Source organism: Dermacentor andersoni, chromosome 4 (genome assembly GCF_023375885.2).
Source record: "Dermacentor andersoni chromosome 4, qqDerAnde1_hic_scaffold, whole genome shotgun sequence".
NCBI lineage: Eukaryota > Metazoa > Arthropoda > Arachnida > Ixodida > Ixodidae > Dermacentor > Dermacentor andersoni.
Genome location: NC_092817.1, coordinates 83,910,822 through 83,923,563, shown reverse-complemented (window position 1 = coordinate 83,923,563; position 12,742 = coordinate 83,910,822). Strand labels below are relative to the sequence as shown.

Here is a 12,742-nt window from a genome sequence, read left to right as displayed (position 1 = left end):
CTGACAAAGGCCCCCCTACCCGTACATTGCTCAGGGGGTGGAACATCATGAAAATACAGTGGAACAATGTAGAAACAAGAAAAAGAACAAAATGTATGCGGCAAGCAATCAATTATACAAAGAAGTAAGATTGTTACACTTTATACATAATATATCATCAGTAATGCGCGAGAATATGGAAATATTTAAACAAGCAAATAATACGTATGTGTGTTACAAAATATTATATAGCAAATAAGAAAAAAAAATGTAAGAGAAAGAACGACTAAAATAAAAAGAAAAGTTATTGAGACCGCAAGGACAGTTAAGTACCATTAGGAACTTAGCATAAGTTAATTCATAACCTGTTTCTTTAGATTATAAGCAGATCTGCATTCTTGAATCATACTAGCGATTTCTGAATTATTATAAAGGAAATGAGGTATTAGGTAGGCGAGTGTCTGAGTACCATACTTGGTTCTGAACATAGGTGTTCTAAGTCTGTTATGCCTAAGGTGATATTGCGAGTTGTCAGTTGACAAAAACGTGGACAGGGTATTTGGGTCATACAGAATTTCCCTATGTGTATACATAGCAAGCCTTAATTGGAATAGATGATCTATTGTGAGCATGTTTAGCTTGGAAAGGTATGGTGCAGTGTGGTCAGTACGTTGAAGGTTTTCTATGCAACGCACAGCTCTTTTTTGTAGGATTATTAACCTATCTAAATTTGTCTTAGTAGTTGTACCCCAGATTAGTAGACAATAGTGTATATGTGAATGAACAAGGGCATAGTATAGCTGTAGTTTTAACCATTTCGGCACCAGGGTTCTGGTATTATACAATATAGAAATTGACCTGCACATATTTGCATGTATCTTGTTTACATGTGGTGTCCAGCTCAAGTTTTCTTCAAAGACGACACCTAGAAACTTATAAGTAGAAACACGTTCGAGAGCACAATTTTTAAATGTAATACAGGTAATATGGTAATCAGGCTTATTACGGCTTTTGAAAATGATTTACTTAGTCTTTTGTACATTTAGTTGAAGTTGATTACAATGCAACCAGCTTGATAGATTAGTTAACCATGTATTAGCTGCCTTTTCAAGATCAAATAAGTGTTTACCTGTAAAAAAAAATTTTTGTGTCGTCTGCATAGAGAACTATGTCAGGGGTTCGCGGTATGTTCACAATATCATTTATATAAAGAATAAAAAATAATGGTCCAAGGATAGAGCCTTGCGGTACGCCATATTTTATCGGCTGTAATTGGGAACGGTAACCATTTAGGCTAGTGAATTGCACCCTGTTGGATAGATAACTGCGTACCAGATCTAATACCAAACCTCTAACACCGTAGTATGGGAGTTTGCGAAACAAAATGGGATGCTTAAGAAAATCAACGCCTTTTTAAAGTCGGGAAATAAACCAAGAATGGATTGCTTATTATCAACATTATTAATTAACTTTTCTTTAATATCTAAGAGCGCTGTTTCGGTTGATTTCTTTTCACGGAAGCCAAATTGCTGCCTGGAAAGCATTTGGTGGTCGCCAATAAAATTAATTATTCGTGATTTTAATGTATATTCTAAAACTTTAGAAAATAAAGGTAGCACAGATATAGGCCGATAGTTATTCAAGTCATTATGGGAGCCACCTTTGTGAATTGCTACTACTCTGGCTATCTTCATGCCTTCAGGAAAAGTATCCGTGGTGGAAGCTTGATTGCAGATGTGCTGAAGTGGGTCACACAGTAATTCAGCAACATGTTTAATTGGGTCAGCCTTAATGTCGTCATAGCCAGCGGCAGTATTTTTATTTAACGATTTCAGGTATGTAACTGTTTCTAATTCACTACATGGAGTCAAGAAAATAGATTGCGCGCAGGAAGAAGAAATGTATTGTTCACAGTCATTTGTTGTATTATTTGCCTGACGTGCTGCACCAGAACTTAGGAAATGACTATTGAATTTGTCCTCTAGGTCGGCTTCAGTGAACTCAACGCCGTCAATGGTTAGTGTCGTAGGAAGGCTAGCCTTTGTTTTCCCTATGAGCAGACGTGCCGAGTTACAAGCTTTCCTGGGATTATAGCAGACACCAGCAAACCTTGCCTGATAATATTGAATGTGAGCTCTCTTCAAATCTGAGTTTAATTTGTTGCGAACTTTTTTGTACTCATGTAATAGAGATATGTCTCTTAGTCTAATGAAGTTATGGTATAGTTTATCTCGTTCAGATCTCTGTTAATCTATGGTTTCCTGGACTTTCTGTGCCTGCTGTAGTGTTGTAGCGGGAAGGCAGCATCATAGCAGTTCTTTACACGTTGTAGGAACAGATCATACGATACGTTAGGGTTTTGGTCACTGTACACATCACTCCAATCAATATTTTAAATACTAGCATGAAATGTCGACATGGCATCGGTACTGAAGGAGCGATATGCTACAGGAGCATCGTTATCATTTTTTTCTTTCTTTGTCGTAGGGAAAAAACAAAACACTGATAAATGATCGCTCAGGTCAGTTGTTAGCACACCAGCATTGATGTCATTTCTATCATGGTTAGTTATACATAGGTCTAGCAGAGTTTCACTTACAGTTTTTGTGCAGTTGTTGCGCTTACAGTTGTTGTGTTGTGTTGTTGTGCACCTAATGCACGTTGCACGACGGTTTTCGCATTCGAACCATCAATTTGCGACCGCCGTGGCCGGGATCAAACCCGCCACTTCCTGCTCAGCAGCGCAACGCCACAACTACTGAGCTGTACTGCTCAGTACAGCTACTGTACTGTACTGCAGTAGCTGTAGTCAGTACAGCTACTGCTCTGTACAGCTACTGAACTGCTGGTGGTAGGTTGCTACATGGCCGGGTTCGCTGGCTGGCGGATGGCGGCCTAATACGGTACAGGCTAGGAAGAGTGAGGAAGAGGAGAGTAAACAATGGAGAGCGAAGAGCAGATGAGGAAGAGCAGGGCCGTAAGAGATGGAGAAGAAAGTGCACGCACAGGGGAGGAGAGAGAAGAGCGTGATTATTTGGTGCAGTCGACGAACTCACGCACACAGGATCACGTGCACCAGAGTTCAATGAAAACATGGAGAACACAGCAGCGCAATTGGAAATCTATAGCTGACTCCTATATTTTTCTGCCATAGATATAAACATGAAGCCTACAACGTAGGCAGCATAGGTTACTCATTACCTTACCTAATTATCTCACCTTTTCTGCAGTGCTCGAAAACAAATTTTCTATCTCGTCTGTGACACATTGTGTAAAACTGTTCTTAAGCTAGAACTGTCTGTCATCTACCGGCATCCCGATTTGCTGTCTCATTGGCTGCGTTAATTAAAAATTAAATTATGGGGTTTTACGGGCCAAAACCCCTTTCTGATTATGAGGCTCGCCGTAGTGGAGGACTCCGGAAATTTCGACCACCTGGGCTTCTTTAACGTACATCTAAATCTAAGTACACTGGTGTTTTCGCATTTCGCACCCATCGAAATGCGGCCGCCGTGGCCGGGAATCGATCCCGCGACCTCGTGCTCAGCAGCCCAACACCATAGCCACTGAGCAACCACGGTGCGTCTCATTGACTGTGTAGGATCTCAAACGTGCTCTTAGGAAAAAGGAACGACAACACAGTAGTGCAGACAAAAACAAGGACATCTGTTGCATCTATCCTACACCAATGCCAGCTAGCCGAATCATAACAATGAGAACACGCCGATGGACGCTGACGAATCGAAGAATTTCGACTCACCGCGACAGGATAGCAATCAAATATGTTCGCCAAGAGAACGGAAGCGCAGTAGAGGATGGCAGAAGACTAGGTGGTGCGACGAAATTAGGAAATTCGCGGCTGCTGGTTGGAATCACTTGGCGCAGGACAGGGGTAATTGGAGATCGCAGGGAGAGGCCTTCGTCCTGCAGTGAACATAAAATAGGCTGATGATGATGATGACGTTCGCCCCTATGCTGCACGCCAACGCCTAATCGTTAGCACGTGCTGTCATATGAACGGTGCCGCGTTCGAATGATCGTGTTCGTCCATCCCGGTTTCCGCCGCTCCGAAGTCTCTCTCGGGACAGTCCCGCGAACCATGTCGATGCACGCGCGACACGTCTGCGCAAGTCCAACAGGAATACCAAGTCAAAGAGGAATAGGTTACTCCTATTTGCGCTCGAGTAACCTCGCCGTTAGGTGGCATTATGTATGTATGTATGTATGTATGTATGTATGTATGTATGTATGTATGTATGTATGTATGTATGTATGTATGTATGTATGTATGTATGTATGTATGTATGTATGTATGTATGTATGTATGTATGTATGTATGTATGGATGGATGCTATGAGCGTCCCCTTTGGAACGGGGCGGTGGGTTTCGCCACCAAGCTCTTGTTATTATATTGCCTAATTTCCTACCTATGTTAAAAAAAGAAAAGAAAAGCAAAACATCCAGGATGAATTAATTCCCATAACCAAAGTTTCTGAACTGCTATTGTGAACTTTCTTTTTGCACGCCACCATTGTTGGTCGTTTCCCTACTTTTCTTCCACCAATCTTCCAATCACCTCTTACTAATCTCTACTGTGGACATGTTTACTTTCCCCCTGCTCTCGCTGAACTCAAGGGCTTCAAGGAGGCCAGTGATGCCTAAATCGACCGCTGGGCAGATATCTTCACATTCTAGTGAAACCGCAGCAAGCACATGCTTCTTCTTCCTTGTTGTATCTAGCTTTATAAGTGCGTGTTCTAAGGCATCCTGCTCTTGCTTCGAGAAGTAATGAGCTTCCCTTTGAGTTATCATAAATTGTTTCTTTCCTGATTCCTTTTTTTCCTCTTAAGTAGTTACTCATGGCAGGTTTCCTTTCCATTGCCGCCACCGATGAGATTATCTCAGCTCCTCTGACTTCTCGCTTGGCGTTCTTTGTTGCCGGGTTGCTCACCACACAGACCGCATACTTGTTGGCAAGCTTCCCAGTTCTTGTCCTCCACTGTGATTCAATGTTATTACTGTACAAACTCTCTCAGCCCATTTACTGCAGCGCGAAACTCACACCATCTCTCGTACTAATCTTTAACTACACCTACCACAGGCGGCGCCCAGCTATACCGGATTACAGAAGATGCCATAGCCGTGCGGGAAAAAAAGAAACACCAGGGAACGAGTGAGAGTCTAGCGTCCCCACAGCCGTCACTGACCTGTGCGCGCGCGTTTTGTGAACCCCTTGTTTACGGAACCTTTCGCATATATACATAAGAAGTTAACGCGGCAAAAACCATTCCTCAGAAGTGAAGCGCAACAAATAGACACCAATCTTTTCAACTTCTCAGCAAAATTACGCCACGCTACGCACACAAATATAACAACTCTATTTTTTAGGGTGTTGATCAGCGCGGACGGCGCGGGCTTCATTACCTAACCTCACTACCGCACCATTCCGTTAAGCCCCGTACTCGCGATATCTGCGCTAGAAAAAGAAGCCGGGAGACTTGAAAAGTTATGCTCCTGGGCTCATTACATTTCCATTTTTTCTTTCTATTGGAAAGCCTTTACTTCTCTTCTCTCTACGTTTCTCTATCTCTATGGCACACCGGCCACTCGTCTACAAAGAGAGAGAGTGAGAAAAAAAGTCAGTGCGGTACGGACGAAGAAGATAAATAATTAAAGAAGCTCCGCGACAGGAGCTCTCGCAACTGCTCCTTGAAAGGTCCGCGCCATCAACGCGGGTTAGAGGGTAATGTCGTTATATTATAATTATTAATACAAGCTTAATAACGGCCCAGTAATGAGCAGGCAATCACGGGGAAAGTTTCTCCTTTTGTCGGCAATACCGCCCGCACCGCCTCCCCCTCTTCCCGCGCGTCGATTCGGCTTCCTTTTTTCCTGCAAAAAAAAAGACCTGCTATGGAAGGTAAGGAACGAACGAAGGAAGGGGTGCATTTTGGGAAGCGGGCGGGTTGGTAGGAAGGCTGGGGAACATGAAGGGGATTGTGCAAGCGAGGAGGAAGTTGGCAACTGAGCGCAGAGGCAGCAGTGGCGAACACGAGTGAGAGGAGATAAAGCTTCGCGGGAACAAAAGGGTGGAAAGGGTCTGTCGGGAAGAGTTCGGTAGGAAAGTTTTCGGGCCTGGCGTCTTAATTGCCACCGAGGTTTGTTAACGACCGGATGTCTTGACTGCGCCGTTTGAGCCGTGGGGACAGACGGTTTAATGAGCTGAAAACTCCTTTTCACTGGCGCCATGCACCCTCCACCCTTTTCCCTCCTCCCCCGAAACCGCGGCAGCGGAAGCTCGAGTTGCTTTTGCCTGTGGCACTGCTGCTTCATCCACTAGCGCTCTTTATTTGAGCTCCGGGTTCGCGCTTTGGGCTTTGTTTCTTCGCGAAGAAATAATACAAGAAGAAGGGGATAGGCGAAAGTATGAGCAGAAGAGAAGTGAGGCCAAAAGTATGAGAACGTCAGAATAGAAAAGATGGCGTGGTTGCTCTCGAGTTTAGCGAAAGGAGTGGCTCTTTTTTATCCGCCGATAGGAAGGAGAACAATAAGAAATAAAAAAAGGAGAAAAGAACGCACGTAAAACAAACTGCGCATTAGGAGAGTTCAAAGAAACAAAGTGTGACGGATATATAAGGTCGTTTCGTGCTGGCTAGGAGCTCAGGTAACGGAAGGCTATATGCGCTCTTACCTATATTATCCATCGGCTCTTGCCATTATCGTGGAGACGTGTCCTTTTGTCTTGTCTAAATTCCCTTGTGCGCTTCCATATTGGCCGGTGGTTCTCCCGTGACCTTCGGCTGATAGGCAGGCTTCACGAATAACCTATGCTATTTTTTTTTTTAATTTTTACCCAGCAACTCTCGACTTGTTACTTCCTTTCTGCAAGAGTGAGCTTAGAGGGACGTGTAATTTGGAAGCCTACGGTGCGAGTTACTGTTGCTGCGCTTGCAGCTGCTGTCATGTATTGTTTCTGCGTCTCAAAATTCACAACCACTCGCCGCGCGTGTGCGGTATTATAGGACGATTACTACATTGCACCCTACCGCAGTATTACACGGAAGAGGCCAAGCAGTTTCGAACTGCCGGTGCGTTGGCGCCAGTGACATATACGAGAGTCTTGACAGATGCCCAAGAACTTGCAATACGCGTAACACACTCAGGAGGTTCTCATCAGAAGAGATCAAAGGAGATGTGAACATCAATGGCAGTTAACCGGTGAAGCGCCGTCTCAATTCCTTTGGTTGCCTTGGGTCTAACGTAAACGCGCTCCCAATTTTGAGGACAGTGAGGCTCTGTTAAGAGACACCAGAAAAAAGAAGTGTCTTACCATATAGGATAAGCAACAAAACACTCAGGAACCTCGATGATGTATCCATTCCAGCTCTCACGGACTACATGAATAACTGCTGGGAGCAACGTGGCAATCCAAGTCAATGGAAATCAGCCCAAATCATTTTTATACCGAAGCCTGGAAAGGAAACACAACTGACGAACTTAAGGCCCATATCGTTAACATCATGCGTCGGTAAACTCATGGAACATGTGGTTCTCACACGCCTCACGAGATACATGGATGATGGATGGAGAACTTTACCTACATACCATGGTTAGATTACGACCCAAGTTATCAATGCAGGATATTATGCTCAAACTAAAACATCAGATCATAGATGCGGGTGAGAGAACTATAGACACCAAAGCAATACTAAGTATCGATCTAACTAAGGCCTTTGACACTGTCACGCACAATGCAATACTACAAGATCTTCAAGAGCTGGATGCAGGACGTAAAACATACGCGTACACCAAAGACTTATTGACGGATCGTACGGTAAAGATTTTAATTAAAGAAACCAAAGCGGGAGCGTTCAAACTAGGTAATAGGGGTACTCCATAGATATCAGTCCTATCTCCCTTTCTATTCAACGTGGCAATGATCGGTCTTCCTGCGTGACTCAAAAAGATAGAAGTACTCGGACACAGCCTATACGCGGACGACATCACCCTCTGGGTGGCGGCTGGAAGCGATATGCATGTGGCAGAGATTCTCCTAACAGCAGTAAACACTGTCGAAGACTACATGAGAAACAAGGAACGGAGAGATGTTTCTCGCAAAAATCAGAACTTCTGCTCTATAGACCCACATGCAGGGGTCGAAAAAGCATTAAGGAAAGGTCGGGCATTGTGGCCACAGTAGAAGGTGCTAGGATACCGAGAGTGGAGAGCCTGAAAATACTGGCACTCCGCATATCCGAAAACGGCCACAATGGAGAAATCATTAGACTACTGAACAATAGTGTTCAACAAACAATCAGACTAATAAAGCGGATATCCAGCAGGCACTATGGCATGAAAGAGCACAATCTCATCCGATTAACCGAAACATCCGTAATCAGTCGTATTGCATATGTGGTTCCTTACCTCAAGCTCTACGCTGCGGAGAAAACCAAGACAGAATGCATTATTAGAAGCGGACTTCCGGAAAATATGTCAAACGAGAAGTTCCTGGCGCTGGGCGGGCACAACACACAAGAGGAACTTATTGAGGCCCAGAGAGTAGCGCAGTGTGAAAGGCTTACACAGAGTTTGACGGGGAGACACATCTTAGACGACATCGAAATAACCTACGAAGCACAGCGCGGACTGCGGAGAGACATCCCAAGGAAAATACGAGAACATCTCTCAATACCCCCAATCCCCCAGAAACATGCACCCGGAGTTTCACCAAGGTAGAAGAATCGCAAGAACGAGAGCTCTCCACAAAAGATTGCGTAGTACCAGGGACGTGGTCTATGTGGACGTGGCGGAGTACGCAAATCGACAGAGTATGCCGATAGTTGATACGATTCTGGAGGGTGACTCTAGAGTGGCACTGTAAAAACAGGATAGGCGGAGGTAGCGGAGGAGGCTGCCTCAGCACTGGCAATAGCCTCCACGGAGGCTAACTTGTAGTCAGAAACTCCAAGACAGCCGGCAAGAACTATGCCAAAGGAAGAATCTCTCCGGAAGCGCTGAGAATTTTGACCAACCTTCGCGAAGATTGAGACGTTCACATTATATGGGCACCCGCACACTCCTCCCTTCCCCGGAACGAAATCGCGCACAACCTGGCTCGAGAACTGACGGGCCGAGCAGGTGACATGCAAATACTGGGAACGGAGCGAGACCGGATGGCCAGCTTTAACTAGGTCACCAAACACTATAAATTGGGAAGGGACCATTTCACACCGGTACACTCCTCACTGAGCAGACGGCAAGCGACGGCATGGCGCCGCTTACAAACAGATACATATCTGAAACCGGTGGCCTACCACCTATACTACCCGGACCTTTACACGGATAGATGCAGATTCTGTAAAGAAAGAGCGGACCTACAACATATAGTTTGGGCTTGTCCTCGGACACCCACACAGAATAAAATACACAAGACCAGAGAGCAGTGGGAGACCGCGTTGCTGAGCTGTGCACCGGAACACTAACTAAGGCAATCCAGCAGGCGGAAGATGCCGCCCGGGCCCAAGGGCACGAGGCCGTCATCAAGGCAGAGAGGTATAAGTCTGAAATCTGCTGTCCTAAAGTTTATTCCTCCTCCTCTTACCATAACACTAATTGCGGTAGCTAGCACATACGTGAGAGGTTCAGATAGTGTGTGTGTGTGTCCCTCAAGAATAAGCGGAGGATGGACATGTCTCACTTTTCTTGTTTTATGTTACTTTAAAGGCCAAGTGAAACAGAATTTTGGACCATTTAAAAAAAGCCAGCAGATTAAGTAGTGTAGATACAAAGGAGCCTCCATGCAAAATTTTACCTATTGAAGTACGAGCGGGAGCGTCACGAAAAGCTCGCAAGAATAGCCGTCTTTGATGCAGAAAGCAAAGAAAAAAAAAAGATTGGTTGACATTTCTCTCAGAGGAATCGGTTATAACAGGAAAGTGAAACCTGCATTCTAGGGAAGCCATGGGCAGCTTTTTTGCCCATTCATGAATACAAATCTATAAATGTGCACACTGTTTTATTAATTATAGTTTGGCTCGAATGTAGAAGCAAAGGCAGCGCTATAGCAAATACGCGAGGCCTATAGCTGAGATCCTGCGCAGTGTAAACAGCACCCCGGGGGGCTAACAGGCGTCATAGGTTTAACCGATGCGACGGTGAGGGCATATGTGTTGAAACTAAGTCTCTTTGATGGCGGTTCTTACAGTGACAATTCGTCACCGCACCTCCTGCGCTTTCTCACTGGCGCCCGGGTCATACAGCCGCTTCGGGACTCCCACGCAGTCGATGTTGCTGGACAACGCCACCGCAGTTCACCACTGAAGCCTTATAAATTCCTGGATGGCCTCCAACGTCAAGCCAGTAAAACATGACGTGTGATACAAAAATTACAGATTACTGGATGAAGAAAAATAATGCAGACTAGGTCTTGTACATCTGTGCAAGGGCCACGTAAGGCAACTTATATATGTTGTAATAATCGATATGTAGGTTTCAGAGGGAAAAGAAAAAAAATTCTGCGGCGATTTAGCAGTAAATGCGAAAGAAATACGATAGCACTAGGTTGCATCTGTTTGAGGTTCGAGATATATATATATATATATATATATTGTCGTGCTGTCCTGCTATCATAAGATGCAAATTAATTTCTCCTATATCTTCCTGGTGCTTTTGCTACTTCTTATCATTAATAAAAAATCGGGCCCCGCGGTTCTGTTTCTTCTCGTTGACACATATATAATGAGCTCAACACTGTTTAAAAGAGGTGCGACGTAATGCTTACGTATTTGTCTCGCCTTTAACGACCAATCGGCACTGGAGTGTTTTAGTTTGCTCAATCGTGGGCACAATATATTTTATCTGAAGCCTAATAAACACTGAGTTTTATGTGAACGCCCTTGTCTGGTATTGCATGTTCTTCGTGTTGTTTTTTTGTATAGAGCTGTTTTTATACGATGTCCGTGTGAGTCTTAAATGTGAGCCATGAACGTAATATATTTTTTTCGGTCTCTCAGCTTTTCCTTTCAGTCTATAGGATTCTTTTGCTAACTGTGTCGTCATTTTCTTATGCCCTTATTTTTCTATTTTTTTGCTTGCTTCGCTTTCTCTCTGCTTAAGAGTTCTCGTACTCTTTACCACATAACATGGGAATGTAAGCATAACTACACATTCCATAAACATAAAAACCCGAGTGCGGAGCAATGGGAGGGCCTGCTCACCAGCAGCGAGCTCACCGCCCAAAGGGCAATGGTGCAGCACGCGTGCGAAGTGGCCAGGCTCTGTGGAGCCCTGGAATAGGGGCACACCCGTGCTGAAGAGCCAGGCAGCAAGCGCAAGTGGCTCACCGCTAAACCCCTTGATAGCATCAATAAAGTTTTTCTCTCTCTCTCTCTCGTACAGCTAGCCAGTACGTCACTGGGACCAAACTTTGCGTCGCAGCAAATAGTACGGGAGCCACGCGATGAAGGTCTCGGGCACACGATATTTTGACGGTCGGTCGAGTTTCCACGGGCTCAGATCGACAAGACACACGAAGCGAGCTTCTGATCCACCGGGCACCCTATTCGACGTAGCCGACGTGGAGCCGTATTAATGCTCTTGCAGGACACCCTCCGTTCACTATAGAACAATGCAAGAGAAATTGCCATCCATAAATATCCTTCGAACGCCATTTCTGCAAGAGTTCTCTTGCACTCTTGCACTCTTTCTGAGCCCAACCCCTCTTTAAAAAATAAAAGGATCGAGAAACAAAGGTTCACGAATCAACGTAAAGCACGGATCCAGTGACAAGAACATATTTCGCTTGTCTTACAAGCGCGTTCAACTTATGCTATCATATTTTTTTTATCCCCGTTGCCTGCTTCGGTCGGCTCGCCCTAACGGTAGCAGTATGTTTCGCTGTTGGCGGCGCCCTTCTGAGAGCGTGTTGCGGAAGTAGATATTAATCATTCCGCCGCGGTCCACGCAAAATATAACGTCCCTCGAGGCGGCCTGCAGTCGTCTTACGTCGTCCCGGCCAACGGTACCGGCGGCACTCGCAGCCACCGAGGAAGCCTAGCGGAGCCGGCGAAGCAGCCGAGCTGCCCCGGTCGCGCCCGTGATGGATAACCGAGGAGCCGTCGAATCTGGGATACCCGAAGAGAAGCAGCGACGGCGACTGACACGGCGCGAGCGCCCACCCGCTTTCGGGGCGCGATATTAAACTGTTTCTTCGGCTAGAGACACACGCTCCCGATACGGGACGTATGGGGGGCGTCAAACAGGCGAAGCTTTGCCGAAAGAAAAAAAAAAGACAGACAGTAATTATTGCTGCCATTTAACGGACTGAGGCTACCGTTGGCTGTGAGACACTGTATAGCATAGCGCTGCGTGTTAATTTTGGTCACCTGAAGTACCTATCGCGCACCTAAGCACGACCTTCCCTCGGTTATTCTTGTTGTTATTTTTAATGCGATAACAACTACACGGACATTTGACTCGCATTTGCACCGTCGCCATCGGCATTGTCGTGCTGTCCTGCTATCGACGACGCATGCGCGCTCCGAACGTCGACGATTTAGACGACGTCCAGAGACGCAAAGTGCGTTTGCCTCCAAAAGCGGCGAAAGCAAAGTGGACGAACCGTCGTCACGCTTAGCTTTATCGGCTGACGCTGGAGCCAGACATCAGCGTTCTGGCTTTCGCAGCTCCCATGAATGCCGTGTGCACACGCATCATTAGCATTCCAGCAGAGCAGCTGTGCGCTTACCACATGCACCGTTTTGAA

At 45.5% G+C, this 12,742-nt stretch overlaps 1 protein-coding gene across 1 annotated transcript in view; it reads left to right on the top strand.

Moving 5' to 3' along the window:
- Nucleotides 1-12,742, top strand: part of CARPB (Carbonic anhydrase-related protein B) — a 246,824-nt gene that overhangs the window by 112,549 nt on the left and 121,533 nt on the right. The gene's annotated exons all lie outside the window — the stretch shown is intronic.